Genomic DNA, 12,500 nt, shown 5'->3' with positions numbered 1-12,500 from the left:
TGGTCATCCCCTGAGGGGTCCCAGACTGCGAGAGGGCACAGGCCGGGCTGAGGGACCCCTCTCCCCCCCCGCCCCCGAGTGCACAAATTTTTGTGCACCGGGCCTCTTGTATAAAATAAATATCAAAAATATGAGTCTTTGTTTTACTATGGTTGCAAATATCAAAAAATTTCTATATGTGACATGGCACCAGAGTTAAGTTAGGGTTTTTTAAAATGCTGACATGCCGAGCTCAAAAGGTTCACCATCACTGGGCCAGGGCCCGTCTGTCTTGTTCCTAGCAGAACCCTGCACTTTCCTGGGGTGCGCCATGCAGCACTCAGCATGTCTGTTGTGCAGATCTGTGGCTGGTCTCTGAACACTTTCTCTGGGCTGAAGCCACGCGTGGGAAAGCAGCCAGCCTGGCCTCTCACCATGGCTGGGCTTCTGCGACCGAGCTCACTGTCTGGAATCCACTGTTTGTCCCCATAGTTCAGCTTGTGGGTTGTGTCAGATTTATCCACCCCTCCGCCCACCCTGAGAAAGTACCCTAGGTCTTCTTGGAAGTACGAGGAGAGATGGAGGCTGGAAACTGTGTGTTTGCATTCAGAATACTCTACTGCTCGACTGGACACCTGGTCACTGTCCCCTGCTGTAGGGTCCCAGTGAGATTAAGGTCTCGGGAGGGGCAGCTCATGAGACTCCATCCCTGTTCCTAACATCAGTCCACTGCTCACCTGAGGTGCCCTCCTCCATCACAACCCACAATGGTCAGGGACAGGTGCTGGGGCTCCTGGAGGCAAAAGGATGCCCAGAATGACCTTCTTCAGCGCGACCAATCTAGGGGATCCCAAAATTACTCCTTGAGGCCCACAGCTCCCTTCTGACCCACACCTAGCATCCTGCAGCATCTCCTTCAACATGCAAACACGCCTGGCAGTGAGACGCACCGTCCATGGAAGGAAGTGCCCTCCTTCCTTTAAAGTCACTCACTCCCAGAAAGTAAAATGAAGGCATTCCTATGCCCTTTGTCCATTTCTGGGACAATGGGTAATGCTAAATCCCCACACAACTAACATAATAACTGTGGGTTGAGGCTCCCCTCTGCTTCCTCCTCAATCTGCAGCCAGTCTGGACCCACCCCCACCCCAGCTCAGTGCTCAGTGGCTGCAGTCCCTAGATGGCTCTCACAGGCAGTATCTAATTGCCTCTCCACCCTCGGGTAACCAGACTAAGGGTGACCTCTCCACTCTCATGCTGCCAGTCCTTTCTGTTCTGAGTGAGCCCAGCAAACAAGGCCTGTAATGTGATGAGTGAGTCTGTGTACAAGCACTGGCACCCTCTCAGCTCCTCTGTGCCAGCTCCACAAGGCAGGGAGGATTCTGCTTCCACGGGCATTATCATTAATGAGAGCTTCCCTTGCTTACGCTTGCAGAAGGCAGGCAGTGCCTGCGAGGGGCCTCCACAGGTAACTGGCTGGTTATTAAGGAAGACCAGTTGGCATTGTGCGTACTTCCAGGCTGGCTGCTCTCATTCCAATGCACTGGGCGAGGATGAATGGCTCCTCTGCACTTCCTGTAGGAGCTGCAGAAGGGATCAACTCCCAAGATGGGGCAGATCCACCCAACCAGTCTGCACTGTCCCCTGGACTTCTAGCTGGAAACAAATGGCTTGCTCACACTCATGAAGCCACCATCCCTCTCCTCATACAGCCACTCTCTCTTCTAGGCGTGCTGCCCCCATTCTTCTCAGCCAGGCCTTCTCACTCTCACTCATTTTCCTTCCCCACCCGAAAAGCTCCTATATTCCTCCCATCTCACCACATTTTTAGCCACCCTTTAGCCACTGGTTCTCAACCTTGGCTGCACACTAGAATCACCTGGGAATCTTTTTAAAATCCTGATTTCTGGGCCTCATCCTCCAGAAATTCTGTTTCTTTGTTATGGCGTGAGGCCACAACATTAGTAACAAAGAAACAGAATTTCTGGAGGATGAGCCCCAGAAATCAGGATTTTAAAAAGATTCCCAGGTGATTCTAATGTGCAGCCAAGGTTGAGAACCACTGCTTTAGGCAGTGTATTAGTTCCCTAGGGCAGCTGCAACAAATTATCAAAAACCAGGTGGGTGTTTTAGAGCAACAGAAATGCATCCTTTCACATTTAGGCCAGCTGTGCCCCCTCAGAAGGCTCTGGGGGACAGGTCATTCCTTACTTCTTCCAGGCTTGCAGCTCTGGCACTCCAACCTCTGCCTCTGTTTCCCCCTGGCCTTCTCTCCGTGTCTCTCCTATGTGGGCCTCTTGAAAGGACACTGACTGAAGTCAGGGCCAGGGGATAGTCCAGGATGATCTCAGCTGGAACCCTGTCGCTGAATCACCTGCACACAGCCTTTTTCTGAGAGGGGCACAGTCACAGCGCTTGGTGGTTGGGACAGGACCTATCTTTTTACCATTCACCCCACTACAGGCAGTGATTCTCAGCCTCACAGAGCACCAGAGTCATCTGGGGAGTCTTCTGACTCCAGATGCCTAGGCCTCACTCCAGATATTCAGTTTGAAATGCTTCTGGGTGGGATCAGGGTGTGAAGTGTGTATGTGTGTGTGTAAATGCTTGCATGAATGTGTGTTTAACTTTCCTAGTTTCTAAAGTGCAACCTGGGGAGAGCCACTGTTTTAAGCCTTGAGGACTCATAGTATCTCATCCAAGCAGAAATTACAGGTAATACCAACGTTCACTGATTGCTTTCTCATCCAGGGTTACTCTCAAGTTGGTCACAAATCACACCGACATCTATTGTTTTTAAATGTTGCACAGAGAATGTCAGAGACATCACTTAACCCAGTGATGCTCTGCCCTCTTCAATCAATGCACCATTTTTTATAACAAATATTTGGAAATGTTCTTTTAACTACCTAAAATGAAACTTCTAGATAAGTCAGTCAACCCATATGCAAAATCTAGCTCTCACTATAATATAAAGGAGAAAAAAGGAATGCAATTTATAATAAAAATAATAAGTATTTCAATATGTAAGTGCTCACGCACGACTGCACAGGAATGCATAATGAAGAAGTCAATGCTTACACCTACTTATAATGGATAAGATTAGATTTAACTGCTCATAAAGACCACGAGGAAATAAAAGAGCAGAGGACAACAGAATAAAAATGCTAGGATGAGAAATAGCAAACCCACTATCCTGTCTGGATCTGATAACAGGAAGCAGGTAATAACCTTACCTGAAGTAGAGATAACGTGCTGAATAAAATTACAAACGTGCAAGTAGAGAAAACAAGAAAGTATATTATTCTTTTGTATGAGCTAGGCGTATTTACTGTGCAGAGACATGGGACAGGGCAGTGGCAGAGCATCATGGGAAACATGTGTGTAATCTGGAAATCCCATCCACGGAGCAGGGGCACACATTCCGTTTGGGGCATTAAAAAGCCTTGGAGCCCTGGCCAGTTGCTCAATGGTTAGAACATCAGCCCACGGACCAAAGGGTTTAATTCTGGTCAAGGGCATGTTATCTCAGTTTTGGGTTCGATCCCTGGTCCCGTCGGGGTGCGTATGGGAGGCAACCAATCAATGTGTCTCTCTCACATTGATGTTTCTCTCTTTCTTCCCACTCCTCCACTCTCCTGGAAAACCAATGGAAAAACTGTCCTCAGTTGAGGATTTTTTTTAAAAAAAAAAAAAGCCTTGGAAACCATATCCTTTTTGTTTAGGCAGTGGGGAAAGGAGGAGGGATTGGAAAAAGTTGTTTGATAGACCTCTAAGGAGACTACCAGACTAAGAATGAAAAACAAAGGCAACCTCCAAGTAAGTCATTGTACTATCTATTTTTTCCAAGAGATTTCTTATCATTGCACTACAAATATAAGTATATTATATAAATTAGAACATAAACTATTTTAACAACAGCTTCTCTACAGAAGCTCACTGAGATGGTGGTATTCCTGTGCTTCTGCTAATTTAGCAACGTGTTGTCCTGTTGCAAATCCACAGTGATGTCCCCACTTCTGCAGTGACTGCATGCTGCATGGCTCAGCATGTGTGAAAACGCTCCGATCTAGACAGGACGCCCACAGTGGGGACATTATCCAGTCATGTCGAGGCTGTGTCTTTACACCATTTAGGCTTCTCTTCCCAGAACAATGGTCTCCTAGATTACTGGGCTTTAGGCATAACTTCTTTAAAAACTGCTCAGTATTACTATATGAGAAGTAATTACCGATTATATGTGTAGTGGGCTGAGTTTGGCAGACTGGGTGACAATTCACTAATGACATTCCCACACAGAATCATGACTAGCATGCCTAGCCCCCATCCAGCAATGCCAGGGGCTTCACCCTGTTGTTGTGGCAACTCTAAGCCACCCACAGATTTCCCAAGTACCCCCAGAGCCACAGTACTCAAAGCTCTGGGAGCCTTGCACCAGCCTCAGTACCTGGAGTATATTGGACACACAGAATCAAAAGCCTTGGACAGACCTCCTGGGCTGGAATGTGCATGTTAACAAGACCCCCAGTGGTTCATGTGCACACAGAGCGTTTGTGAAGCACTGCTCTCAGGGCAGCCCTGACCCCGGGAGGAACACTGGTAAAGCCCAGCCTCTTTCATTTCTCAAACGAGGAAGCGGGCAAAAGAGGGGAGGTCAATGTACATTTTTCTCCTCTTCTTGTCAATAGGTCCCTGAGGACAGAGTGTGGGTGCGTCTCTTGCATGTCCACACAGACGCCAGCACAGAGAAGCGCACGGCTGTGCCCTGTAATGCCTGCTGTCTGTTCCATCAGGACTCTGAATTCTCCTTTTCAACTAGAAAAAAATGAGTTTCCGTTATTCATCCCTAGAAGCACAAGCAGCAGGTCCCCAACGGTCACTTGGACTGAGTTTCAACACCTTTGTTTTGTATAACTTCACCATTAGCATCAGCTGCACCAAAGACCACAGTATCTGAATGAAGAGCAGCTGGCCTTGCCCTACACCCTGTGCCTGGAGGCGGCTATGGTTAGTGTCACACTCAAAGAAAGAATAAGTACAAAGCAAAACCCCCAGTTGTTCTAAGATAACCACAGAGATGATAGATGCTGTGGATGCAAACCTGGGGGAGAAGAAAGAAGAAAGGCAGCAAATAAAAAGGCAAGCAAGGAGCCTCCCTCCCTGTGACAGGAAGCCCGACCTATGATCCTTCTGCTGAAGTGTGATGTCAAAGGTCGCATATGGTGACCTGTGAACTGTGTCCTCCTGCCCCCCACCCCCTTCTCTTCCCTGGCAAATTTAGTCCTTCACCCGGGGACAGGGGTTCGCCCTCCAGTAGAATACTAACTCCCAGGGTAAGTTCCCCACGGGAGGCAGCCCAGCTCAGACATTAAACCCACGCCCAGGAATGAGAAAAGCTGAGATGGGATGCAGGAAAGGGAGAGGCCATTTCCTTCAGCCCTCCTTCAGCCCTGACTGAGCCCTTTGCCAAAGAGCCCACAGCTCCAGAGGTGCAAACGTTGTCACCTCCACCCTGGCCTGTGGTCAGAAAGATGGCTCAACCCCTTAGCTCACAGCCTCCACTTCCGGGCCTTGCTTCCTTCCTCCATCCAGCAGAGATGAAGACCCGAGACAACTACAAACTACCCACCTTGTTACCCCAGTGAATTTATTTCCTTTCTCACATTCGGGACCCAGCCTGACACATCCTGTCACTCCAATGCCACACTCATCAGGTCGCACTGCAGTGTCTGCTGACACATCCTAGCTCTGAGGACCAGGGTGTGGCCCATTCATCGTATCTCCCACTTGGCACAGTGCCTTGCATTCAAAACTTGCTCAATAAATGTTCGGACACTGAAAGAGCAAAGGGGGCAACGGAGCTGATTCCACTCTATCCAGTGTGACAGACGTAAAGGGTGAGCTGGCCTCTGTTAGAACAACAATGCTTTCTCATTATTTGCCTTCCTGCAGCATGTCACCTCTCGCCTACTTTCAGAGTTGCCTCTTATCTTTGTCATGACTGTCATCATCATGCCACCACTGACGACAAACTGAAAAGGCAAGAAGTATAACTGTTAGCCACAACCTTAAAAAAATAAAAAAAGAATTTGAGGCAGCATAATGTATTGGCTAAAACAGCAGGTTCTAGAGCCAGAAGTTCTTGGTTTCAGATACTAGTTCCGCCCTAACTGGTTTTGCTCAGTGGATAGAACGTCTGCCTGCCGATTGAAGGGTCCTGGGTTCGATTCCAGTCAAGGGCACATGCCCGGGTTGTGGGCTCGATCCCCAGTAGGGGACGTGCAGGAGGCAGCCAATCAATGATTCTCTCTCATTCATTGATTCTATCTCTCTCTCCCTCTCCCTTACTCTCTGAAAAAATCAATAAAAATACGTTTTTTTAAAAAGACACTAGTTCTGCCACGTACAAGTTTTGAATCTTAGTCAAGCGACTTCACTCTATTACTGTTTCCTTGTCTATGAAATGGAAACAGGAATATTACATCCCCATCCTCGTGGGGTTCTGGTGAGAGAGTAGATGTGTTAGAATGATGCATTTGACTGTCTTGTTCATTGTTATTGCTGGTCTCCAAGAAGCTGCTCTGGCAGTGCTAAATCAACCAGCGAGCAGAGTCCTTCCCTTCTGCTCGGAGGTGAGAGAAAAGTTTGGACGTAACAAGGCCGGGCTGCACAATCAAGTGCCCAAACGAGTAACACTGATGAACATAAGAAGAAGCAGAATTACATTCCCAAAGGAATCTGTCTTCTCCTTTTCTTCTTGAAAAAGACAGCCTCCCTAGCTTTCATTTTCTACTTGAAAGAATGTAGAAAGAGCATGGGTACAAGAGAAATTTCCCTTCCTTCTGAATCTACCATAAGAAAAAGAGCACAAGCAATCGAGGTGCTCAATGCAGTCAACACTCAGCCTCAAAGCAAAGAGGGAGGAAGAGGAGGTGGGGAACATGTCAAATGGGAGCAGGCCGGACCTAATGTTAGGGACCCTGAGAAACAGCTAACAACCCAAACAGTGGTCAACCTACAGTTTCTAGAACTTCGTGTTTCCAGTCTTTTTGATAATTCAAAGATACTTCAGAATTTTTAAATGTTATACATGTTCAAGCATAGTACAAAGTGGCAGTTTTAGTCACTGCAGCTTTGCTTGTAATAAACAGCGAATGGCTGAAAACAACCTGCGTCCATCAGAAGGATTTTGGTTAAATAAGTGATACATTGTGCATCCACACAATGTATACAACCCTGTAAAATTGAAGGGTCCCAGGTTCGATTCCGGTCAAGGGCATGTACCTGGGCTGTGGGCACATCCCCAGTGGGAGATGTGCAGGAGGCAGCTGATCGATGTCTCTCTCTCATCGATGTTTCTAACTCTCTATCTCTCTCCCTTCCTCTCTGTAAAAAATCAATAAAATATATTTAAAAAAAAAAGGAAGATATAAAAAGCATGTAGTAGACTACAATTATGTGAGAAAGAAAGTAATGGGGGCAGAATGTGATTTGTACTGACTTGTATTTGCAATAAGAAACTCTAGAAGAATGTATAAGAAAGTAATAGAAGTGGTAACAGGGGAGGGTGCTGGACAGGCAGGTGGGGGGCAAGATAAGCTTTCACTAGATATCTTTCTATAATGATTTGATTTTTGAACTATGTAAATATACTGATTATCCAAAAACTAATATAAAAACATCTGAACACCAGCCACTGTGGCCAAAACACATCTACGGGCTGCAAGTGGCCATTGGGCCTCTGGTTTGCAACTTTGGCACTAAAGGATCTCAAACTGGGGAGGCAGAAAGTTGGCAGCGTGAAGTCCAGGGTTCATTAGGCTCAAAGACAAGCAGGTTGTTCAATATCTGGTATCTAGAACTCTCTCTGAGAGCCTGGCAATGAGTTGGCTGAGCCCAGCAGCTCCTCCTCTCCTAGGGCAAAAGGGTGCAACTTTTCACAGGATAAGGTGGGCTCCTCCACTTCCCTCCCAAGTTAAGGTTACCTGGAACCCAAATGGTCGGTGTGTTCCCAGCCTCTGAGGCCTCTTCCCGACCTGTCCTATGAAAGGGCAGAGAAGTAGGAGAATGGAACTCCTCCTCTGGGGCACAGACAGTAGCACAGTGTGTCCACTGGGCCCCAACCCAGCACAGTTCCCCAGACAGTGACGAAAGAACTGGACACGTGCCCCTGCTTCTTCTTCTCCGTCCATCTTCCTGTCAGCACCGGGGACACGGCTCATGTTCACTCCTAGCCCTTTGTGGGTTCTGGTCTTGGCCCCGTGAATGAGCTCACTTCGTGCTCTGGGTTGAATTGTGATCTCCAAATAAAGACAAGCTGGAGTCCTAACCTTCAGAACCTCAGAATGGGATCTTATTTGTCCATAGGGTCATTGTAGATGTCTTGAGTTAAGATGAGGTCATATGACTGGTGTCCTTATAAGAAGCAGTCATGTGAAAATAGAGACAGGTAAAGAGAATGCCATGTGACAATGAAGGCAGAGCTTGTATTCCACGGCCACAAGCCAAGAAACACAAAAGACTGGCACAAACCACCAGGAGCTAGAAGACAGGGAAGGGTTCCCCACAAGTTGGAGAGGGAGCAAGGGCCCTGCCAACATCTTGACTTGGGACGTGTCTCCTCCAAATCTGTGAGACTATACATTCAGTTGTTTTTAGTCACCCTGCTTGTGGTATTTTGCTTTGACAGCCCTCAGAAATGAACACACTCCAGCCAGTTCAAGTGGCTAAGGTTTCTGATGCTGTTCATCTCAGGAGGTGCTCAATAGATACTGATGAAAACTCTGCCCAAATGATTGAAAATTCTAGACCCTTGATTGATAAAATTTTATTGTTTAAGTATATATATATCGAAAAATCAACCAATAAATAATTACTGAGTATTGACCTTGTGAAGAATATAAGAGAAATGAAATATTACTGTCCTCAAGGAGTTGACAATTTGATTGAAGATTTAAGATAAGCACATAAAATATAACAACACATATAATAGCCAAATTAGTGTTACTTCGCTCCCTGTCCCACCCTAGAAGTCACTCATAACTAAATCCCACTGTACTGCCTCATACTCAGGCTCCCACATATTTCACCTTAATGCCCCTGATGTATGTCCGGAAGAGCTGGGCAAATTTTAGAATGTCAGTCTAGTACATAATTTCTAGAAGCTGTCACCACTGCTCCTCACATGGAACCCAAACTTCTTGGCCACTGTGGATACCTACTGCTGTCCATGATCATTATCCACTACCCTTGGTGGAAGTTTCTCATCAGTTTCTTACCAGCTTTCTTCTTCTGTTCAGACAGCCAGACCCTGGAGGGACAACGAGCCTATTCCACAGCTCTCCACGAACCTGACAAGCAGAAAACACATGATCCATGTGGTTTGGGAGTCCACTTTGGTATGTTGACTAACAGTTTTTAATAGGGCTACAGAAAACCAGAGATGCCTACCGAGAAGCTGTTTTCTGTGTCCCTCAGAATATTTGCTTATTTGGCCCAACCTTCTTGCAGGGGGCAGCTCCCACTATACCTGCCTCTAGGAGCCATAAACAAGCCTCCTGACCATTTACAACTCTGGGGGTGCGGAGGGGGCACACCTGAACTGAACTCTCCTGTTTTCGTTCTCCCTCTGAACCCCAGGTCCTGAGGTCTGGGTGCCCAAGGGTTCCTTCTGTAGCTCTCACCTGAGACGTGGCCGTGCTGGATGCCAGGTGGAGCCCCAGGCTGGACTCATGAGGAACAGCACAAGTCGCCAGAGCCCCACCCTTAACAGCAGCCTGATGGCCCAGTCGTGGCTCAGAGCCAGTGTCCTGAAGGGCAGCTGTAGTCAGGGCAGGACCTGCAGGGACAGACAGAGGAAAAGTCTTTTCATTTTCACTTCAAGTAATTCCTTTTAGATTCTCAAGGTAGAAAAGACTCCTAAAGTCATTTAATTTTCATTCCTGTGACTGCTCAAATAAGCTTACCCCTGGGGTGTGGGTCAGGTTTTGTGGCTGACACTGTTGCTCACCTCCACAACATCCATTTCTCCCTTCCTCCTTTCTAACAGAACTCCAATGTGTTCACCACTCAGGGTGCCACCATATGTCCAGCTCAGGGGCCTCATCCAGTCAAAGCAAATGCAGGCCCTTTGCAAGGGGGAGGTTAGAGGTGGACTCTGACCCAACTCTAGTCACTGAGACATGAAGAAGGGACTGCTGGTGGGGGAGGGGAAGTTTCTTAGAAACGTTTTCCTTGCTCTTAAAAAGGAAGATGCAGGAACCTCTCCTTGTTCAGCCACACTTGATTTTCTGTAGCCATATTGTGACCTTCTGCAGCCACACTGTGATCTTCTACAGCCACACTGTGACCTTCTGCAGCCACACTGTGAACATGAGAGGGGAGCATAAGTAAAGAGCAGAGAAAGATTAAAAAACAAACAAACAAAAAAACACCTGGGTCTTTGATGATATAATTGACCCACTGGATAAACAACCCTAGTGCTGTGCTTTCTCCAGCATCCTCCTATATAATAAAAGGCTAATATACAAATCAAACTAAAAGCAGAAGAACCTGTCACTATGCTATGATACACACTGACCACCAGGGGGCAGACGCTCAATGCAGGAGTTGCCCCCTGGTGGTCACTGCACTCCCACAGGAGGAGCACGCTCAGCCAGAAGCTGGGCTCACAGCTGATGAGAGCAGTGGGGGTGGCAGGAGTGGGCCTAAGCCACTTGTCGGCAAACTCATCAGTCAACAGAGCTAAATTCAACAGTACAACGATTGAAATTTCTTTTGAGAGCCAAATTTTTTAAACTTAAACTATATACGTAGGTACATTGTTATTAACATAATTAGGGTACTCCTAAGCTGGCCTTTGCTAAAAACGTCCTCAATCTGATTGAGATACGTTCGCTGAGGTCGACCCCTTCCAACTCTCCCATCCTCAACTCGTGCATGAATCGCGCGCACCTCCCCCTTGCTGCATATCCTGTCGCCTGACCGACACCCCCACTTCTTCTAACGCCACTTCTTCAAAATACACTCACCCAGGCCAAAAACTGACTTCTGCGCATGGGTCATGAAGTTTCAAACGCACTGTACATGCACGCCCGCATGTGGTATTTTGTGGAAGAGCCACATTCAAGGGGCCAAAGAATCGCATGTGGCTCGCAAGCCACAGTTTGCCGACCACTGGCCTAAGCCATCAGTCGGACATTCCCCAAGGGCTCCTGGACTGCGAGAGGGCACAGGCCAGGCTGAGGGGATTCCCCTTCCCCCAGTGCACGAATTACATGCACCAGGCCTCTAGTCCTATTATAACAGTAAAGAGTACCCTCATCACTTATGTCCACTGTGTGGGGGAGTCGCTACCTGTAGTTAAGATTAGAGTAAGTGATGTGCTCTCAGATTGTTCCCAAGAAGACAGGCCCATGTTCCTGAAGCATAATCCCACTATCCTGAATACAACATTCCCAAACGTCCACATAATTCTGTTCCCTCTACCTTTTCTTAGCATTCAGTTCTTTGCCCAGATTGAGCACATTTTACCATATTTTCAATACAATATTTGATTCTATAATAGGAGCCCAGTCAGTTATTTAATTAGCATTTTGGAATCCTTGTGATGTACCAGACAGCCAGGGAGAGTGCACCATGGAGGAGATCACTCCGGGGAAGGAAGGGAGTGCCTTGGGCAGGGTGTGCACACTGGAGTGTGTGAGCAGGAGGAGAGACTGAGGAGAGCAGGGCGGCCAAATGAGGTGGCGAAGAAGAGTATTTTAGCACCTCAGCAAAGAAACTGGTTCTTTTTTTTTCAGTCTGTCCAATTTTATTTTTCTTTCTTTCTTTTTTTGTTGCTTAAAGTATTACAAAGGGCATTACATATGTCTCTTTTTCCCCTACCCTTGACAATCCCCTGGCCTTCACTACCCCCCAGTGTCTTATGTTCATTGGTTATGCTTATATGCATGCATACAAATCCTTCAGTTGATAAGAAACTGGTTCTTGAAAGAAAGAAGATTGTGAGCAGAAAAAAGTGAGGGGGCAGACATCCATCACCAAAAATGTGAATTATGATCTACACTAATAAAAGACAAACATGCAAATTGGCTGTTCCTTTGCTGTGCCTTAAGCCATGCCCACCAGCCAATCAGAGTGACTATATGTAAATTAACCCAACCAAGATGGCGGCTGTCAGCCATGGAGATGGAGCAAGCAGGAGGCTTGGTTGCCCCAATGATGGAGGAAGCCAAACTTCCCGCCTGCCATGGCTGGCTCTGAGCTCCACTCAAAGCAACAAAGTTTCAATTATAGAAGGTAAATAAACCCCAGATACCTGCTTTCAGCCAGCCGTGGCCGTGGAGCTGGAACGAGCAGGAGGCTTGTGTTGCCCCTGGCGATGGAGGAAGCCAAGCTTCCCTCCCACACGCCCTGGCCAGCTCTGAGCTCCTCTCAAGGCTACAAAGTTTCAATTATAGAAGGTAAATAAATCCCAGAATAAAAAAGAAAAAAAGGAGAGGCTGGGAGCTTCTGTCTCC

General features: G+C 47.2%; 1 protein-coding gene across 3 annotated transcripts in view; it reads right to left on the bottom strand.

Annotated features, from left to right (window-relative positions):
• Positions 1-12,500, bottom strand: part of CRACR2A (calcium release activated channel regulator 2A) — a 143,900-nt gene that overhangs the window by 119,518 nt on the left and 11,882 nt on the right. For 2 of the 3 annotated variants that reach the window (XM_015563748.1, XM_015563749.1), the window contains exons 2-3: positions 9,663-9,817; positions 9,258-9,329 (exon numbers count right to left, since the gene is read on the bottom strand). The gene's annotated coding sequence lies outside the window, so the exon portion shown is untranslated. The remainder of the gene's footprint in view (positions 1-9,257; positions 9,330-9,662; positions 9,818-12,500) is intronic. The other variant, XM_015563750.1, reaches the window with a different exon arrangement.

This window comes from Myotis davidii, unplaced genomic scaffold, assembly GCF_000327345.1.
Source record: "Myotis davidii unplaced genomic scaffold, ASM32734v1 scaffold1219, whole genome shotgun sequence".
In the NCBI taxonomy this organism is placed as follows: Eukaryota; Metazoa; Chordata; class Mammalia; order Chiroptera; family Vespertilionidae; genus Myotis; species Myotis davidii.
The sequence above is the reverse complement of the archived record's forward strand: the minus strand, read 5'-3'. Positions and strand labels throughout refer to the sequence as shown.